Raw genomic sequence first — 19,913 nt, forward strand, 5'->3', positions numbered from 1 at the left:
TCAAAGATAGGAAAAATCACCATTTTTCTGATATCCATATTACCAAAAGCAATCTACAGATTCAATGCAATCTCTAACAAAATTCCAATAACATTTTTCACAGAAATGGAACAAACAATACTAAAATTTGTGTGGGACTACAAAAGGTCCTGAACAACCAAAGCAATCTTGAGAAAGAAGAACAAAGCTGGAGTCAATACATTGCTAGATTTCAAACTATATTACAAAGTTATAGTAATCTAAACAATATGACATTGACATAAAAATAGACACATAGATCAATGAAACAGAACGGAGACTTCAAAAATAAAGGCATGCATAACCGGTCAATTAACTTACAACAAAGGAAGCAAGAATACACAATGGGAAAGGAATAGTCTCTTCAATAAATGGTGTTGGGAAAATTGGTCAGCCGCATGCAATGGAATGAAGCTGGACCAATATCTTTAAAATTTTTTTATTTTATTTTATTTTATTTTATTTAAGATTTTTTAAAATTTATTTATTTGATAGAGAGGGACAGAGTGAGAGAGGGAACACAAGCAGGGGCAGTGGGAGAGGGAGAAACAGGCTCCCCGCTGAGCAGGGAGCCCGACAAAGGGCTCGATCCCAGGACCCTGGGATCATGACCTGAGCTGAAGGCAGACACTCAACGACTGAGCCACCCAGGTGCCCCTAAAATTTTTTTAGAGATTTTATTTATTTATTTGAGAGAGAGAGAGAGAGAGAACATGAGCAGGGCGGGGGAGGAGCAGAAGGACAGGCAGAAGCAGACTCCCTGCTGAGGAGGGAGATCAACAGATGACTCAGTCTTAAGACCCTGAGATCATGACCTGAGCCTAATGCAGATTCTTAACTGACTGAGCCACCCAGGTACCCCAGACCATATCTTATACCACACACAAAAATTACCTCAAAATAACAGTTGAGATGTATTTTGACATGAATTCTGAGAATTAATAAGGGAAATAGAATCCACAGAACTTTCTGACTAACTGGATATGGGAAATAAAGAAGAATCAGGATTCCAGTATGAGTCCCAAATTTCAGAATAAGATTTGGGAATGCATGCATTGAGCTAAAAAACAAAACAAAAACAAAAACAAACAAAACAACAACAACAAGAGGAGGGATGATGAGTTGAATTTGAGGAGCTGAGTTTGAAGAGCCTATGGGACATTCAGATGGAGTTGACTAGTTAGAGGGAGATCTGATCAGAGAGATAAATCTGATAGCTGTTTCTTTAGGTTTAAATGAGCTGTTCAAAGGAAACTATGAAGAACTGTAAAGACACAAAGATCAGCAGGCCAAAGAAAGAACTATTTATGAAGAAGAAAAAAGGCAGGAAAAAAAAGAGTAAAACAGAGAGAGAGCAAGGTGAATCGTGTCCAATACCCTGGGTTGAGTACACTAAGCCCACAGTGTCGAGAGGTCATTGACAACCTTAGCAAGAGCAGTTTTAGTGGAATGGTGAGGGCAGAAGTCCGATGGCAGCGGGCTGAGAAGGGAGTGGGAGTTACAGAAGAGATGGCAATGACCACAGAAAGTTCTTCCAAAGAGTTGAAGCTAGAAAGAGACATGAGGTCCAGGGACTTTTTAAAATTGTGGTGAAATACACGATACAGAAAAATTTACCCCCTCAACCATTTCTAAGTATACAGTTCAATAGTGCGAAGTATATCCATATTGCTGTGAGACAGAACTAGTTCCTCTTGCAAAACAGAAAAGCTGCACCCACTGAAAACGACTTCCCATTTCCCCCTCCCCCCCAACCCCTGGCAACGACCACCTATCTGATTCTATGAGTTTGACTCCTTTAGATACCTCATGTAAGTGCAATGATATAGTATTTGTCTTTTTGTGACTGGCTTGTTTCACTTAGTATAATGTCCTCAAGGTTCATCCATGTTGTTGCCAGGGGACAGTATTGCCTTTGTTTTTAAGACTGAATAATATTCCATTGTGTATATATATATATATACACATATATATATATACACACACACACACACACACATACACACACCACATTTTGTTTATCCATTCACCCGTCGATGAGTATTTGGGTTGCTTCCACCTTTTGGCTATCATGAGTAATGTTGCTATGAACATGGGTGTGAAAATAGCACTTTGACACCCTGTTTTCAATTCTTTGGGATTTACACCCAGAAGTGAGATTATATTTTTTAATTTTCTGAGGAAGCTCAGGGACTTTTTAAAATTATTATTTTAGGTTTAGAGAGACTTAAATGTGCTTGCTGGGGAATTGGCCTTATAGAAAAGACTGTCCTGGAGGGTGAGCTGGGTGTATGTCCAGAGAAACTGAATGAAGACAGGTAGCAGAAAGAGGAAATTGAGGTGTTCCCTCCAGAAGCGTTCTGTTTTCTCTATGAAGCATGAGAAGGCAGCTGAGAGCAAGAGGGAATGTGTTAAAAGTCTTGTCCTGAGAAGAGTGTCTTAGAAGTCCTGCACAGCAGCTCAGAGGAAAGGGAGAACCGATCTAAAGGAGATGGAGGGACGTTTTCAGGGAATAGCTAAAACTAGAGGACATGATTCTGCAAGGATAGCAGTCTGTACGTAACCCAGAGGTTTGAATGTAAGATGGGTCATCCGCACGGATGCTGGACGTTAGTGAATGTGGAGGCCTGACCAGGAGGTCAGTAGACAACAGTAAAGTGGAAGGGTAGGCTCACGATGATGGCCAAATCTGTACATAACAACCGAATAGGAATAGAATCTTAAGAAACACAACTGACCTTTTACCTGAGAAAGCACTTACGTAATTCGCTTTATCTAATACTTTGGGCACATTACTTGCCTTTAAATTTAAAAAAAAAACTTATTATGATTATTATGTATACTATGCACATGGTTTGTTAGAATTATTTTACTTTTTTTTTAACCAGGGAACTTCTCGCTGCTCAAATATTCACAGCCTTAGATACTCTCACGGAGCAGGAATTGGGGTCCTCACAAGATTGGAAGATCTGTACCCTCAAACAGCAGGAGACAAAACTGTCATCCAGAGCCTTTCCCGTTGCCAGGCCAGGCAGAGCTATCAAAATAAGCATCGGCCTTTGCACTCACACCTATTGTTTCAGATGGACTCAAGGCAGCTGGCTATTAAAATAAGGGAAAGAGGAGTGGGCCAGGAACAAAAGATAGTACCTAAGAGGGGAGAGTTGGTGGACTTTAAGAACTATATTGAAGAGGGTTGCCTGAGTGGCTCAGTCATTAAGCGTCTGCCTTCAGGTCAGGTCATGATCCCAGGGTCCTGGGATCGAGCCCCACATCGGGCTCCCTACTCAGCGGGAAGCCTGCTTCTCCCTCTCCCACTCCCCCTGCTTGTGTTCCCTCTCTCGCTGTGTCTCTCTCTCAAATAAATAAATAAAATCTTTAAAAAAAAAAAAAGAACTATATTGAAGAAAGACCTTTTGGTGTGGGGTAAGAAAAATGGAGATGGAAGTTCAACTGGGATGATTCTCTTTTCTGGAAGGGCACCACTGAGTTGACCTTCAGCTTCCTTCTAAGACAGGTAATGTGGACATGCCATGGGTAGAGCCAAAGGCATCACCAGTCCTGATTAAGGTGCTGAGGTATCGGTAATGTCAGGGATGACAGGGGTGTGGAGGAAATGAAAGCTATAATTGCTGGAGCTACGGTGCCATAGGGTAGGAAGAAGGCATCTTACCTGTAAGGAAAGCATCTTCGGTTTTCAAATATGTTTGTCATTGGCAAGGCAGTTGGGTGAGTGCTGCTATTTGCAGGTGGTAAAGCCATGTAGAAACTCCTTAAAAATATGGATCACGTGGTCTTGGTGGCTGTCGGATTAGATGGGAAGACAAACTCGAAGGACCTTGCAACTGGTCATTAAAAGTTGGGAGGAAAAATAGGAGTATGGTCAGAAACCATGTAAGTTAGTCTACCGTGAAAATATAAAATCTGGATAATAAAAGTGTTTTCTGTGATAGGTGTGGTTCATAATACCCACAGGGGTTGACTCATCTTATAGTAAGTGTGTTTCATGCCAAGACAGGATGTTAGAGATGACATCTTGAGTGACTGAGTCCACAGGGTGTGTTCTATGGTCAGGAGGGAGTGCAACAGTGACACCAGGATGCTGTCCCAGATTGGAACTTGTCCCAGAAACCTAACTGTAACACAGCCTCAAAATACATAAAGCAAAAATTGAAAGAATTACAAGCAGAAATGGACAAATCCAGTAAAATAGTGGAATATTTTAACATGTCTCTCAGCGGTTAACTGTTCAAACAGCCAATAACTTAATAAGAATTTAGTAGAAGTTTTGAACATGTGAACAAACTTGACTTAATGGATAAATTCTGAGCCCTGAACCCAACAATTCTGTAATACACGTTACTGTCAAACATCTGTGCAACCGGTATAATAAATGTATTGTTGGGGGTGCCTGGGTGGTGGCTCAGTCCATTCAGCATCTGACTTTGGCTCAGGTCATGATCTCAGGGTCCTAGAATGGAGCCCCGCATCGGGCTCCACACTCAGCGGGGAGTCTGCTTCTCTCTCTCCCTCTCCCTCTTCCCCTCTCCCTGCTCATGCCCCCCCCAAATAAATAGTCTTAAATAAATAAAGTCTTAAACAAATAAATATATTAACATGTGGCAAAGTGCATCTCATTAAAAAAAAAAAAAAAGGAACGAAGAGTCCAATTCATGCAGACGGGCTAGAAGCCATAAATGGTATGAGGTAGGGTGTCCTGGGACAATGAGGTCACTGAGATATGAAACAGGAATCGAGCAGCTAAATAGGCAGATAGTATTCAGGGGTGTGGTTCTCATGGACTGTTTGGCTATTGGACTAAAGACAGGAAAGCAAATTCGACTGACCTCGAAACTTGTGACTAAAAGTTGAGAGGGAAAAAAACAAAAACAAAAACAAAAAACAACCGGGGCTGTGGTCAGAAATCACGTGAGAGAGTGTTCCGTGAAAACAGAAAACCTGATTTACAAAATGTAGCAAGGGCCAGGTAAAAGAGATGGTTGGTGCCATCTTGCTGAAGCTGTCGCATGTGAGTGGGGTGATCATATTCCAGGACTGTTTTGTGGTCGGGAGGAAGTACACCGGCCCCTTAAGATGCCGTCCTGGCCATCTGACACAGTTGTTACAGGAGGTGACGCCCAAGGCACTGCGTTCCTTTTGTTCCTTTTGACACAGGGACTCACAAGTCCCTGAAAATCTTGCTCTGTCTTGGGTTGCAGTAGCCAGAAAGGGTTGACATCGTGACATCGACACCACCACTACCTCTCCCTCACTGAAACACAGGTGCAACCATTCACTAGCCTCCATAAGTCCCTCTCAGCTTTGTGTCATGTCCACAGTCTCACCTCCATCCTGCCCCCTTACCATCAAAAGTAGCTCTAGTGTTCCCAGGGTTGCTGTGATAAGATAGTGCTGCGAGGCTGGCCATGGACTCCAGCTACTGCTCTTTGGTTGCTGATGAACAGATTTGCTTCTCAGGAAGGAAAACTCAAGAAACACCATGTAATATCCATAATACCAATCAGTGATGAACTTGGACCTTGAATCAAGTCTTAATTCCTCCATCTACTGTTTTTGTACAGGGTCCCTCTCCCTCCCCCTCTCCCTCCCTCCCTCTTTCTCTTTTTCAAATATTAAATGAAGCAGCATACTCAACTTGTAGCGTTATTCTGAGATGAATGATGTAGTGTGAAACCTGATTTAGAAAAGCTGCTCAGTTCATGAAAACTATGATTTATTTACTATTAATCAGTAGCTGTATGAAGAAAGGAGGGGCTGCTCCCTGCTGCCACCAGCAGCACAACTTAAAGTCAGAAGGCCTGCACGATCCCTGAATACTATACCAGGGACCAAGAGACAATTCAGGCTCCTTGTCCAGAAACAACAACAACAACAACAAGGGACAAACTGAAAGTGAAGCCGACACATCAGCAGATGTTTGATCATTCTACCCTAAAGAAACTCTGGCTAATTTGATTGAGTTCTGAGTCTGTTTTGCAGTAGTTGACCAACCACCTATGAGACTAGCCAAGACTGGAACTAAATCGGGAAGAATTCTTGCAGCTGCGTGGAAGGGACCAAGAGTGAACGAGAGTAACCTCTGTGACGACGCACCCCGAGACCTCTCCCGTTCATCATGCTTGTGCCACCATTTTCTGAACATGGGTCCCATGAAGAGGCATGATTCTCCAGTGCACATGCTCAGAAAGGAGGACACCTCCCTTTGTCCCTATGTGCAGTCAGGATATTCCATTCCACCCTCCATACCCCTTGACATGCTGACCCTCTTTGTCTTCCTAATTTTTCACAGGCAGTAGATACCTCATGAAATTTTTCATTCAATCTCCAGTATTTGTTGATAACCTACTCAGAGGTGTGCCCATATGTGGCTAAGCCCTAGGGATATAAGAGTGAATAATGCAGGGTGCCTTCTCACAAGGCACTCATCCTAGTGAGAGATATGGTTACATGGAAACTGATCACTAAAAAAAAAAAAAAAAAAGATAGTAGTGATTGGAATGATAGAGATTCCATGGAGTAATACAGCGGCTGACCTGTATTAGAGGAGTTCCATGGTTATTTGTTGGATGAATGGATCGATAACAATACATCCAGGGCATTATGGGAAGACAGAGAAGGGTTCTGAGCTATCCTTGGGGGATGGTGGAATCAGCTCAACTGAAGTGAACACATTTGGGGCTAAGTTCCGAGCTTCTCCTTTTTTTATTATTATTTTTTAATTAATTATTTTTTTAAGATCTTATTTATTTGACAGAGAGAGACACAGCGAGAGAGGGAACACAAGCAGAGGGAGTGGGAGAGGGAGAAGCAGGCTTCCCGTGGAGCAGGGAGCCCCATGTGGGGCTCGATCCCAGGACCCTGGGATCATGACCCCAGCCGAAGGCAGACGCTTAACAACTGAACCACACAGGCGCCCCACGTTAGGAGCTTCTGATGCATTAAGTTTCCAAGAAAATTCTGGGAATGTTGATTTAATATTGTTCATGAATAAGGGTAAGGAAATAATCATTCTGTGAACTGCAGAATCTGGATCACATGGGACTCAGACTGCCCCATACCAGTCAGTGTGTGTGTGTGTGTGTGCGCGCGCGTGTGTGTGTGCGCACGCATGTGTGTGTGTGTGTCTGTGAGTAGATGTTTAAGAGAGAAGGTGCCTCCCTTCAAAGGGATTTGAAATCAGGTCAGATGTAAAAATCACCTCCTCCTTGGAAATTACCAACCTTATTCCCCTCTTCAGTCTCAGGGCCATGATGGTTTGTGGTTAATGTATGTCATCTTGTATTTCAGAGGCACCTGAATTTTCTTATCTGTGTGACATTAGGCAGGTTTCTAAAGCTCACAGAGCCTTGGTTTCCTCACTTCAAAAGTGGAGCCAAACTATAGAGAGAGCCAAGACGTCCATCAACAGATGAATGGATAAAGAAGATGTGGTATATATATATACAATGAAATATTATGCAGCCATCAAAAAAAAAAAAAAACCCGAAATCTTGTCATTTGCAACAACGTGTGGATGGAACTAGAGGGTATTATGCTGAGCGAAATAAGTCAATCAGAGAAAGACATGTATCATATGATCTCACTGATATGAGGAATTCTTAATCTCAGGAAACAAACTGAGGGATTCTGGAGTGGTGGGGGGGAGGGATGGGGTAGCTGGGTGATGGACATTGGGGAGGGTATGTGCTATGGTGAGCGCTGTGAATTGTGTAAGACTGATGAATCACAGACCTGTACCTCTGAAACAATACATTGTATGTTGAAGAAGAAGAAGAAGAAGAAGGAGGAGGAGGAGGAGGAGGAGGAGGAGAAGAAGAAGGAGAAATAGTAGGAAGGGAAAAATGAAGAGGGGGAAATCGGAGGAGGAGATGAACCACGAGAGACTATGGACTCTGAGAAACAAACTGAGGGTTCTAGGGGGGAGGGGGGTGGGGGGATGGGTTAGCCTGGTGGTGGGTATTAAAGAGGGCACGTAGTGAATGAAGCACTGGGTGTTATACGCAAACAATGACTCATGGAACACTACCTCAAAAACTAATGATGTAATGTATGGTGATTGACATAACATAATAAAATTAAATTTTAAAAAGTGGAGGTAATAGTCACACTTGCTTCGCTTGGTTGTTTTGATGATGGCATTACATAATGAGTGAACATAGGAACTCTTCGCACAAGGCCTGGAGCCTAGTAAATGCTCAGTAAATTCTTAATCATTCAGAATGCCATGGACTTTCCAGACATAGCTCAGACTGACGCTCTGAGATTCTTTTTTTTTTTTTTTTTTCTTGGCAAAGTTTCCTTTGTTCCACACCTGCTACCAGAGAGGGAAGCCTGGGGCAATGAAGGGGAGAAATAGGCACAAGTTAGGCATGGTACTTGTGGGTCTAGCTGCAACTTCCTGGTGCTACGGTGAACTAGGGCTGTCACATTGGTTGGGCGTAGACCCCAGTCATGCCTGTCTTGCTGCAGTGGGTCATAACTTTTCCTCAAGGGAAGCTCTGAAAGCTTCACTAAGCAAGCACAATACCAGAATGTTATCATCAGGACTTTGGGCTTTAGAGGCAGCAGCCATGGGTTTCAAAAAGAAAACTGAACTAAGCCCATGGCTGGTCTCTATACATAGTCACTTTTTTCTCTTTCCCTTCTTTCCTTCCTTTGTCTGTATCCTCTGTGTGTGTGTCTCTGTCTCTCTGTTTCTCTCTCCCTCCTCCCTCCCTCTCTCTGCTCCTCTACCTCTGCTCCTTCTTTCCTTTTTTGCTTTCTTATAATCACAGAACATTCTTTATAGAAACATAAAACAGTTTCTAATGGTATTACCACTTGATAATCCAAGCCCCATCTCTAAATTTTCTCAGCTAGAAATGTGGTAAAGTTTTTGTTTCAGTTGTGTGTGTGTGTGTGTGTGTGTGTGTATGTGTTTCCCTAAATGATCAGAACAATTTGGTCATTTAGGACTTGGATCAATTCTTTACTCAGAGCCCTCTGAAGCCTGCCCCATGCCCATGTTTCAGATCTCCTTTGTCATTCCATTTCATTCCATTCCATTCCATTCTTGGGTGAGGATAAGGAATCTTATGTCAGGATATACCATCAAGCCTGTCCATGCCCAAGCCTGGTGATAACCTCAGTGGCCATCACACACCCTGGCTGGAGCGGCTGAATACGTTGATGCAGAGCTTGCTAGGAGTTCTGGAGCATCCAGAGAAGAGGCAGGGATGAGATTGGTGGTGAGCCTGTTCTGCTGACCTGGTGTTAACCCTGTTTTTATTCAGCCACATCTACAAAAGATTCTGGGGCTCTGGACCCAGGTATCACCAGCAGATTTCTCTGAGAGTGGCTCCTGTGGGGCTTGCTGGCACAGGGGCATCCTGTGGTCTGACCACAGGCCCACCAGTTGCACATGGTGGTCACCCACCATGAAAGGGAGCCGTTTGGCCTGTGCTGAGTGATTGGCACTGCTTCATAACTCTTATTATGGAAACAACTCTTTCAGTTTTTACTCTCAGCCCCTCATTGGATTCCTAGCTGATCCCATGGGAACTGGGCCAGGGGACAAACCTGAGTAAGGCATAGCACCACTTCCCTCAAACAGCCACAGTGCTGTTAGTGGCCCAGGCCAGACTTCCTGGTTCTCTGTTCCTTAGGATGTCATTTCCTAGTATCCTTTTCCGTCCCTAAACCAAATAGTCCTCTGATAGAAAAAGAAATGATATCTCACTGTGACTAAATTTCTTTTCGTTTTGTTTTGTTTTTATTGCCTAACCAAAAAACAGACTCTTAACTGTAAAGAACAAGCTGATGGTTACCAGAAGGGAGGTGGGGGGTGTGGGGGTGGGTGGGTTAAATGAGTGATGGGTAGGGCGCCTGGGTGGCTCAGATGGTTAAGCGTCTGCCTTCGGCTCAGGTCATGATCTCAGGGTCCTGGGATCGAGTCCCGCATCGGGTTCCTGCTCAGTGCAGAGCCTGCTTCTCCCTCTCCCTCTGCCACTCCCTCTGCTTGTGCTCTTCTATCTCTCTGTCAAATAAATAAATAAAAATCTTTAAAAAAAATATGAGTGATGGGTATTAACAAGGGCACTTGTTGTGATGAGCACTGGGTGTTGTATGAGAGGGCTGAACCACAATATTGGACACCTGAAACTAGTATTACACTGCATGTCCACTCACCGGAATTTAAATGAAAACTTTAAAAAAATAAATAATTTTTTAAAATTTTTTTTTTTTATTGCCTGACTAATGTTGGGGTAAGTGTCTTTTTCCCGTGAAGGATGGGTGTGTGGCCAGGGGGCAGGAAGGCCGTTTCTGCAGATCTTCACACGTGCTCAGCAATGTCTGGAGTGCAGCAGGGGACACCACTGAATCTCATGGTAGTGGGTTACAGTCTACATTATCTTACTCCCATAGGAAAGAGACCAGTGGGGAGTAAATTAAGAACAAAGAGTGGTTATACATTGGTTGTGGAATTATGGTTGATCTTTTAATTCATTCTGCTAACTTTCCCCAACTTTCCAAGTTTTCTCTGGTGAGGATGTCAAGTCCACATGGTGGGTTCAACACAAGAACAAGATCTGGAAGGAAGGGCTGGCACTGCTGGTCAGAGAAGACTGAGTGAACTAGCTCCAGAGGCATTGCCTGAGGCCATTCCCTGAGGTGAAAGGAAGCAAGAGAGAGAAACCTCTGGGCCTTGACCCTGAACCGTCACGTAATAATTCATGACCCTCAAACTATTTGTGCCCCACTGGCTTTCCTGTGCACCTCCAAATTGATGAAATCCCATACCATGGGTTTCCAGAGGCCTGGATTTCCAAGGATTCGCTCATTAGAATGTTTTGACCTATTGGAAGTGCCACAGTGCCATTGAAAGTCTAGCCTCTCTCTCTCTCTCTCTTTTTTTTAAGATTTTATTTATTTATTTGACAGAGACAGAGACAGCGACGGCGGGAACACAAGCAGGGGGAGTGAGAGAGGGAGAAGCAGGCTTCCCGCTGAGCAGGGAGCCCGATGTGGGGCTCGATCCCAGGACTCTGGGATCATGACCTGAGCCGAAGGCAGCCGCTTAACAAGACTGAGCCACCCAGGTGCCCCGAAAGTCTAGCCTCTCTTGTATTGCATATACTCCACTTCCCCATCCTGGGTTAGCAGTGCACGTTGTGGGAAATTATCCAAGTAGGGAGGGGACGGTCGTACCGGATGGGCTGGAGGAGGGAGCCTTGGAAGTTCGGTGGACTCACATGGACAGAAAAAGCCAGAGATAAATGACCATAAGGATGATGATTGTTGTTGTCTAGTGAGGCCCCAGTAAATAGGCTCAGAGTTTCTTTTTCTGGCAGGCAATGTGGATGCGCTAAGATGGAAGGTAGTTGTCATCACCAATCTAACGGTCTCGGTGGTGTGGCTGGTGACCGTATTTCTTCTCAGAGGGTGAGCTGTAGAACAAGAATTTAGCATTGACCAGACAGGTACACCAGCGACGCTATTGGTGGAAAGTGTAGCGATCTATATATATCTATATCTATATCTTCTATATATATAACGTGTATATATATATATATATATACACGTTAAAGCACATGTGAAGATCTGCAGAAATGCATAACATGTAATTTAGATATAGATAGATATATAGGATATGACTGACAGATAAGCTTCATTCAAATGTTGGCATGAACAAGGCATAAGCAGGCTTGGAGAGCCATCATGCTTCGCCATCAAAAGCTGGGTTAAAAAAAAAAAAAAAAGTCTACGGCTGTGGTCACACATCATGGGGTTCAACCACCCCAGAAACAGAAGATTTTATTAAAAGCATAAGCTGGCTCCAGTTTGACTAGGGTAGAGTGCGTGAAGGGAAGAGGAGGCCAGAGAATTAGCCAGGAATTAAATCTGGTAGAGTCTTTCCAGGCCAAGGACTGGGCTTTTACTCTGGGTGAGATCAGAAGCCATTGGCAGGCTTTGAGCTGAGGAATCACACAGCTTACAAAGTACATCAATGCCAAAGAAAATCAGAGTTTTAATAGATATATTGGGTGAGGAAATCAAGGCCAAATTAAAATGTGAAAGTCTAATCAGATGACTGATCTGAACACAAAGCACATGCCATGAGGTCCTACACATTTACTGCCAGTTGGCCGGAGATGTCGATCTACGTTTTCAAGCTGCCTAAATGGAAAGAGGGAACCGTGATCGCCAGCAGGAGTCACGGTATCCCTGAGGTCAAACCTGCATGACCGCACAGAAGGAATGACCATGCTTTTCCCTGAGGTAGGTTTCTCCCATAAGTCATCCTAGGGAGGTTGCTGTGTAATGAGTGAACTTCCTCTTCAACATTTTCCTAACACCAGGTACAGCAACGACATTCATGGAGATATTCTTTACAACACTCTCAGTGTGGGTACAGTTGAGCAAAAGTAGTTTGTTTCCTTACCCTCACCACCACTACCAAAGTGTTTGTGAACACTGTTCATTTATTCATGAGTGCCCTACTGTGTTTGCTTCGCTTGTCTGTTTCGCCGTTCGGTGCACCATTTATCGTCTGCTTCTGTTCCTTAGAGTTATTTACCCTTTGCCTGTTACGTGTGTTGGAAATATTTTTCTTTGTCTTGGGACTTCGTTGATGATGGTGCAACCATAAGGGGAAACTGAGGGAAACATAATTTTGTGGGGGACATGAACATCTCCCTCTCGTTGTTCCCCGGATCAAAAAAAAAAAAAAAATTGAGTAAACGCGGAGGATGTTGGTAATAGATATTTACTCGTGCAACAAACATTCATTGAGCACCTCCTCCATGCCAGTCACTCTTGAGACAAATCAGTGAACAATCAGACACACATACTAAACAACAGCCACAACCACCACCCTGGCTTTGAAGAGCTTGCTTTCTAGTGGGCAGAGACGAGCAGACAATCATAATAAGGAAGTAAATTACATAACGTGTTGAAAGAACAAAATAAGACAAGGTAAAGGGGAATTGTATGTGTGGTGGGGAGGGGCATTTGAAATAGGATGTTTAGGGGTAAGCCACACTGAAAGGTGACATTTAATCAAAGACATAAAAGAGATGAGGGAAGGAGTCATGCAGACATCTGGGGGAAAGGATGCTCCAGGCTGAAAGAACAGATAGATGGTGCCCAAGCCGCTTCTTTAGGAGCAGTAAGAAGGTCACTGTGGCCAAAGGGGAATGAGAAAGGAGGAGAGCACTACGAGATAAGGTAAGAGAGGTAACTAGTGGACACATCACGTATGGCCTTGTAGGCAATTCTAAGGACTCTTACTCTACCCTGAGGGCAATGAAAGCTGTTGGTTTTAAGCAGAGGCATTATATGATCTGATTATATGTTGTAATAGCATTATTCTGGCTGCCGGATTGACTATCAGTGGGCCAGTTTGGAGGGGGGTGGCGGGTGGCGGGTGGCGGGCGGGAGGGTAAAGCAGAGAAAGAAGTCAGGAAACAGTTTCAGTATGCTGCGTTGGGGGGGGGGGTGCGGCGCGGGGACCGATGGCAGCTTGTCACAGGATGTTAGTAGTGGAGGTGGTGAGAAGCGGTCAGATTCTGGGCATATTTTGTTCCAAAGACCTCACGGGCTCTCCTGACAGGTTGAAAATGAGGGGTGAGTCCAGCAGCATAGTGAGGGATCACTCTCAAGTCTATGGCACAACAACTGATTGAATAGAGTTGCCATTACCCTGCAGTGGAAAATACTGCAGCTGAAGAAGGTTCATAGGGGAAGATGGGGGAGCTCAATTTTGGACTTGTTGATTCGGGTTGACTCCTATTGCAGTGTTCTCAATGAACTAGAAAGGGAGGTCATCAGCTCAGAGTGAGGATGGGAGAGACAGTGTTGGAGGTTTGAAGAGAGAAAATAAGTTGTGAAATAGAAGGGTGGATGGGGATGGGGGCATGAGAAAAATAAGTGGCTTGAGCATTGGAACTAAGTATCTTGTGGAAAGGTGTTTTAGTTTAACTAGTGGCACTGGGTGTTCAAGATCAGACAATGTTCACTCTTTATGATCCAGTCAGAAAACTGTAGCTCTTGCTGGCCTTCTGGCCTGTGAATACACGTTTGCTCTGGCTGGAGAGGGCGGTAGGGATAGGCCTGAGTGAAGAAATCAGTTATCTGTGTTTACACTTACTTCCTCAGTTGCGCTGAAGAAGCAGAGATGGGCCCAAGACATGCTAGAACACATTTCTCCTGGACTCCGAGCTTATGCAAGACTGCACTTTGAGGTTTGCTTGCAGAGAAAGAGCTCACACCATTAGGCAATTTGTCCCAAATCTGAAAGCGAGAGACAAGTAGGAAAGGGCATTCAGAGGCTGAAGAAGGAAACCAGTAAGCCCCACCATCTTATACCAGTGGGGGATAAGTAGGGACTGGCTTATGAACAAGTTTCAAAGCCCTGCCGGCCTGCTTGGTCCAAACTGCTGTATGAATATTTACAGATCCTACAAAGTGCTCCGTTTGAGACCCTGATGCCGGTATGGAGGGACTAAGAGCCATGCTACAACTAGAAGAGGGAAGACTTCTCTAAGTACCTCCCTAAGTTTAAGCATGTCAGAGAACAGGAATGTATATACCCTTTCCCCAAGTTGGAACTTCTTCTTCTAAACCAGACAAACACAGAAATTCTCCTGTTTTACGTATGTATATATACACACATATTAAATATAACATATCACATATATTATAATTACATTAATTATATTATATCATCATTTTGCATATATTACACATTACGTATTACATATGTTCTGTTATTATATGATTATATTAATTATATTATATTATTATGTATAATTATATATTATACTATTATATTTAAATATTCTATATTAATGTTAGATGATTGAAATAAATACATAAAATTTATAGATTTGTGTGTATGTCTCGACACACATATATGTATATGCGCACATACATATACTTGTATCTATCCACATATATATATATGTGGAGATATATATATATATATATATATATATATATATGTATGGAATGGATTTTTCTTCCAGATGAGACCTCCCTCAGATCTTCTTACTTACGGGTTCGCTGATGGCAAATCAGATGCAAGGGAGGGTGGAAATACTGACTGAAATAAACTTAAACTTGGGCCTATAAGCAAACCCCACACAAAGCATTATCAGACAAATGAAAACTCAAGGGAGGCCATAAGGCCATTTGACTCACTGTCTACCCAATTTTCCGAGGAATTAGAAGTTGTGGCTGCAAAGTAGCCGGCAAAAGGGCCTCCCCGTGCCCCCTCCACCACCAACCTATACTGAAGCCGGGTACCTGGGTCCATGGGTCTTAGAGGGGCAGCCTTCCCCACCAGTTCCCCAAGGGTTGGAAGACTGTATCTAGGACCACATTACTGCTGGTCAGCCGACCCTCTGGCTCCATGTAGTTAGTGCACCAGGCAGTGTTCTCCTTCATTTCACCACCAGATGGAGATGCTCTGCCTCCCTTTTCCCTGAATTCCATACGCCAGGGAGGCTGGACATTCCACCACAGTACTGAGTCCTCCCCTTTGAGCTCCTGGCAGGGAGCACGGGAGAATTACACAGAGGCTTCTCTCTGTCTGCGCTGCTGTGAGCTACAGCGGTGGTCGGCCATCTCCATGGCCCTTTTTATTTTCCTGAACTTCATGGAGAAATTGATGAGTACCAGGTGGCCCGCCTGGGTTTCCTGTGGTTTCCGGCTTTCTGGAGTTGCACAAGCACCGTGCTTCCTAGTCACCCTTGCCATCGGCCCTCCCCAAAGCAGAGATTCGTGTAGCCACTGAAACTCGGTGAGGATAAGTCAATAGCTGATAATTAGTGGGATATATCCTGGTGGTGGTGACTACAAGAGCTATTGTTTGGGATACGGGTTACCACCCGCCCCCCGCCTCCATAATCTACAGAGGCCTTAAAGGGCTGGAACCTACAAAAGCAAAGTTCTGGGAACACTTTGGCCAGGAGGGCCGGGCATTTAAGGAGCAGCATCCCACACCCCTGTACTATCTACCTGGCCCCAAATAAGGATATGCTGCAGGTATACCACCTCCTCTAGGTGCCCACGTTACTCGTCAACTTTTCCATGAAGTTCAGGAAAAGAAAAAGGGCCATGGAGATGCCTGGGCATCCTCTGCATTCAACAACACCCATTCAACATCCTCCTACCCCCAACCCAGTCACTGGTCACATACAATTTGTTTTCTCCTTGTCCTCATTTCCCATAAATGTAAGGAACACACCCCAGACCTCTTACATAGTGAACAGGTAGCTTCCTGGCGAGCAGTCCTACCTGCCAAAGAAACCAGCAATGTGTGCTCTTTAATAGTAGTTTAGTCATCGAGCATGTGCCGTATTTTACACACGTGCGTCAGAATCACCTGAAAAGTGATTTATGCCACAGATGGCTGCGCCCGGACCCCAGAGTTTCTGATTCAGTAGGTCTCGGGCAGGGCCTGAGGCCTTGCATTTCTAACGCATGGCCAGGTGAGGCCGATGCTGTTGTTTTGGGGGCCACACTTTCAGAAAAAACTGGACTAGAGACAAAGCTGGATCGAAACCATGGCTGATTTGTTTAATCTCAGGTAGGCCACTTAAACTAAGCCTTAGTTTCCTCATATATAAAATGGAAATAGAGTACCAGTGTTTCCATGTTACTGTTAAGATTCAACGAGGGAATATGGAGAAGGCCCTTGGCATGGGGCCCAGCCCATGGTAAACCCTGAACGGATGTAGGCAATTATTATTACTGTTGTTGTTCTTGTTGTTGATCAGAACATACCATGGCAGACATTTGGTCCTCTTCTAACCTCCTTTTCCCCCCTGTCTCTGCAAGGAATTCTGTCCCCAAAATAATGGAGCTAAATTATATGCAGAATATGGATGATCCTAAATCTCAGTACTCAGAACATAGAGGACGAATCCTGTCATGGCCGGTATTGGGAGAAAAGGCAGGTGCTGATCACGGAAAGAACCGAAGATCATAGTCACCCGCCACCCACCATCCAACACAACAGGGCAAAGACTTGCTGCTACCCTGGCCTAAAACCAGCTGGTGTCCTGGATATTCCCACTCAACACAAGTGTGTAGTTGCCCTCTAACAGGGCATCAGGTACTCTTTTCAGTATCTCCCGCACACTAAAGCAACCTGTGCCCCCCCCCCCCCCCGCCACGCCCACCTAGTCAGGCCATTCACTTTGCTTTGTCTATTTACAAGTTCTTTTGCCTCAGATCCAATTTTCTCAGGCAGAGGCCCTCCGGGACAAACTCTGGAACTCATTGTGGCCATTCTTTCTGAAGGCCTATTTTTAGAAATTCCTTTCACTGTGCACCTCACCTCCGCAAAGGGGAGAACCTCAGCCAGTCAACGATCTGCAGCTTTTCAACTCCCCTCTTTCCTCCAGACCCAGAATAACTGAGGGGATCCTATTGCTGTCTACCACAGAACACGCACTCATTCACTCATTCAAGTTGTGATGCTCTTGTCAACATGGTTTCACCTTCCTGCTGAACCACAGGATCCCTTAAAATATCACAGCCATAGTCACGTGTGCCGAGTCTATAAAGCCTCCAAAACTGCGTAGGACCTACTGTACCATGGGCCCATTCCAAACTCTTGTCTGGAATTAAAATTCCACTGGCATTCCACTGATAGGACTGCAAGTCCCTGACTTACTCCTCCATTACAGCAAAGCAAAGCCCCGTAAGTGACCTAATCTGGAAGGATAAGATCCCAGGACCCGCAGAGAAAGGAGACCAGAAGGGAAGGCAAACCACAAAGAGGAAGGGAACCAGGCTTCTCCACCCTCTGTACGCTTTGGGGTTCACTGGAAAGAGGTCTGTAACCTAAACACTCAAGGGCCTAACCCAGCAGCTTTTGTTGTCCATGCTCTAGAGCCAGCACTTCCTGGTCCTGATCTACCGAGCCCTTCTATCAGCATTTTCTATTCTAGGAGCTACTGCAGGGAATGAAGCAGCAAACATTATCTATATTTTGTGTTAATCTAAGCCTCTGTATTAATAAGGCATGAAACAATGTGAAACCAAGAAGCTTTTATCCTTATCAATGTCATCAAAGCCATACAGGACCACTCCCGATGTCCTCAACTGTCATTTCTTTGAAGAAGCCAAATCTGACCACTCAGTGAAAGTGGGTACACATCCACCGCATTTCTTTATGTCTTATCACCCCGTCTTATTTTCTGTCACTTACCACTATCTGAAATTAACTCAGTAATTTGTTTATTTTTCTGTCTCCACCCACTAGAAGGAACGGTCTCTGAGAACAGGGCCCCCGTATTCTTAAGTGTCTTTGGGTCCCCAGGGTCTAAAACTGTGTCTGGTACTTAACGGGTGTCCAATGAATATTTGTTTCATGAATGACTGGATGGGTCGGTGGACAGACAGACGGACAGACACACACACTCACGGACGACGCGCTTAAAAGGGGATCCAGGGCTAGTCGGCTTTCCCTTTCTCCCACTCAAGCACCCAGGCCCCGACCCACAAAGTAAAGGAACGCAGAAACTTTCCGCCAAATAGCTTGAAGGCATAGACGACACAGCTGTCTTGGCAATTCCGTACACCACTAGTGCGCACGTCCACACGGGACCAAGCTCGTCCACCTTCCCATTACTCCTCTAGATGACTCTTAGAATCGGTCCGAGGACTAGCATCCTCCTCCTCCTCGTTCCCAATTTTCCCAGTAATGCCCGCCACCACGGAGACCACAAGGAACTGCCCACAACATAAATGCAGGCCACGGGCACGAAAGAGGGCGCCGAAGGCCGTACCACCCTAAGGCAAATGGCCACAATTCCCATCAGCCACCGCACTCCCGCCCCGGAACTTCCGTGCGCTGCTGCGGCTGTGAATGTCCTCCCGGACCTTCTGCCTTCGCTCAGTGAACTTGTGGCCATTTGGTGGCAGCATCGCTCCACAGTTGCGCCCAACTCCGCTGCTCCCCCGCCCTTCGTGTTTGGAAAAAAACCGCGCCTCACAGTCGAAAATAAAATTTACTCCTCCACAGAGGCGGTTTTAGTGAACTTCCTTCTTTGCAGAGGGCTATTTTCGTAAAGCCTTGCACCTCCCGCTTCCGTCCTTAAATTTTGCTGCAACAATGAGAGGGTTAGTGGATGAAAAATTACTCAGAGGAAAAATTCAGGATAGGAAGATTCTTACTTAACTGGTCAGATAGGATTCTTGCTGAGGATGGCCAAGGCCTCAAACATCAAGGGTGCAATAGCAACTGGATCAGTTATGAAGGTTAGGGAGATTCTCACCAAATTGATTTCGCAAAATTCATGCTAAAGGCAGGCCAAAGCAGAGGCATAGTGGAAAAGCCTCGGAATAGCCTGACTATAAATTTGATGAAGCAGACTTTGTCAGTTGGACCCATGATCACACAGTATCCTGTTAATAGCCTGTCCACATGGACATGGACCACTGCATTAACCTATCATTGTTTGGCATTTAGAATTTTCCTATATCCCTGTTTCTGTTTTTTGTTTTGTTTTCAAAGCTAAAAGGAACAACTTTTCAACAGAGCTTTGTCCTTCTGTCCCACTATATCACAATCTCTTTTCTAGCAGTCTTAATCCCTTGTCAGGATTACAGGCTAACAGTAGTTTCAATGACTGAGCAAGCCCCTTAGGATAGTGTTTCTCTTTATTGAATGTGTATCAAGAAGGAGCTAAAGTGAAGGGGGGGAGAAGGTACAAACTTCCAGTTAAAAAAATAAGTCATGGGGGATGTAATGTACACCATGTTGACCACAGTTAATACTGTATTGCATATTTGAAAGTTGCTGAGATAGTAAATCTTAAAATTCTCATCACAAAAACCCCTTTTTTTGTGACTACCTAAAGTGAAGAATGTTAACTAGATTT

At 44.5% G+C, this 19,913-nt stretch overlaps 1 long non-coding RNA gene across 3 annotated transcripts; it reads right to left on the reverse strand.

The window, feature by feature from the left end:
- Positions 1 to 3,697: 3,697 nt before the first annotated feature.
- LOC123840646 (uncharacterized) lies at positions 3,698 to 18,832 on the reverse strand. Of its 3 annotated transcripts, XR_008505764.2 has the most exons (4): positions 18,533 to 18,832; positions 14,168 to 14,310; positions 11,227 to 11,465; positions 9,768 to 10,054 (listed from the first exon to the last, which is right to left on the reverse strand). It is a non-coding gene; the product is annotated as an uncharacterized LOC123840646 (long non-coding RNA). The 3 variants fall into 3 exon arrangements; XR_010406196.1 differs by lacking the exons at positions 9,768 to 10,054; positions 11,227 to 11,465 and adding an exon at positions 3,698 to 3,863; XR_010406195.1 differs by lacking the exon at positions 9,768 to 10,054 and having other exon boundaries at positions 10,071 to 11,465; positions 18,455 to 18,832.
- Positions 18,833 to 19,913: the final 1,081 nt, after the last annotated feature.

The sequence above is a fragment of the Mirounga angustirostris genome, unplaced genomic scaffold (assembly GCF_029215605.1).
Source record: "Mirounga angustirostris isolate CCGP_5_RB_7025 unplaced genomic scaffold, mMirAng1.0.hap1 SCAF_11, whole genome shotgun sequence".
NCBI lineage: Eukaryota > Metazoa > Chordata > Mammalia > Carnivora > Phocidae > Mirounga > Mirounga angustirostris.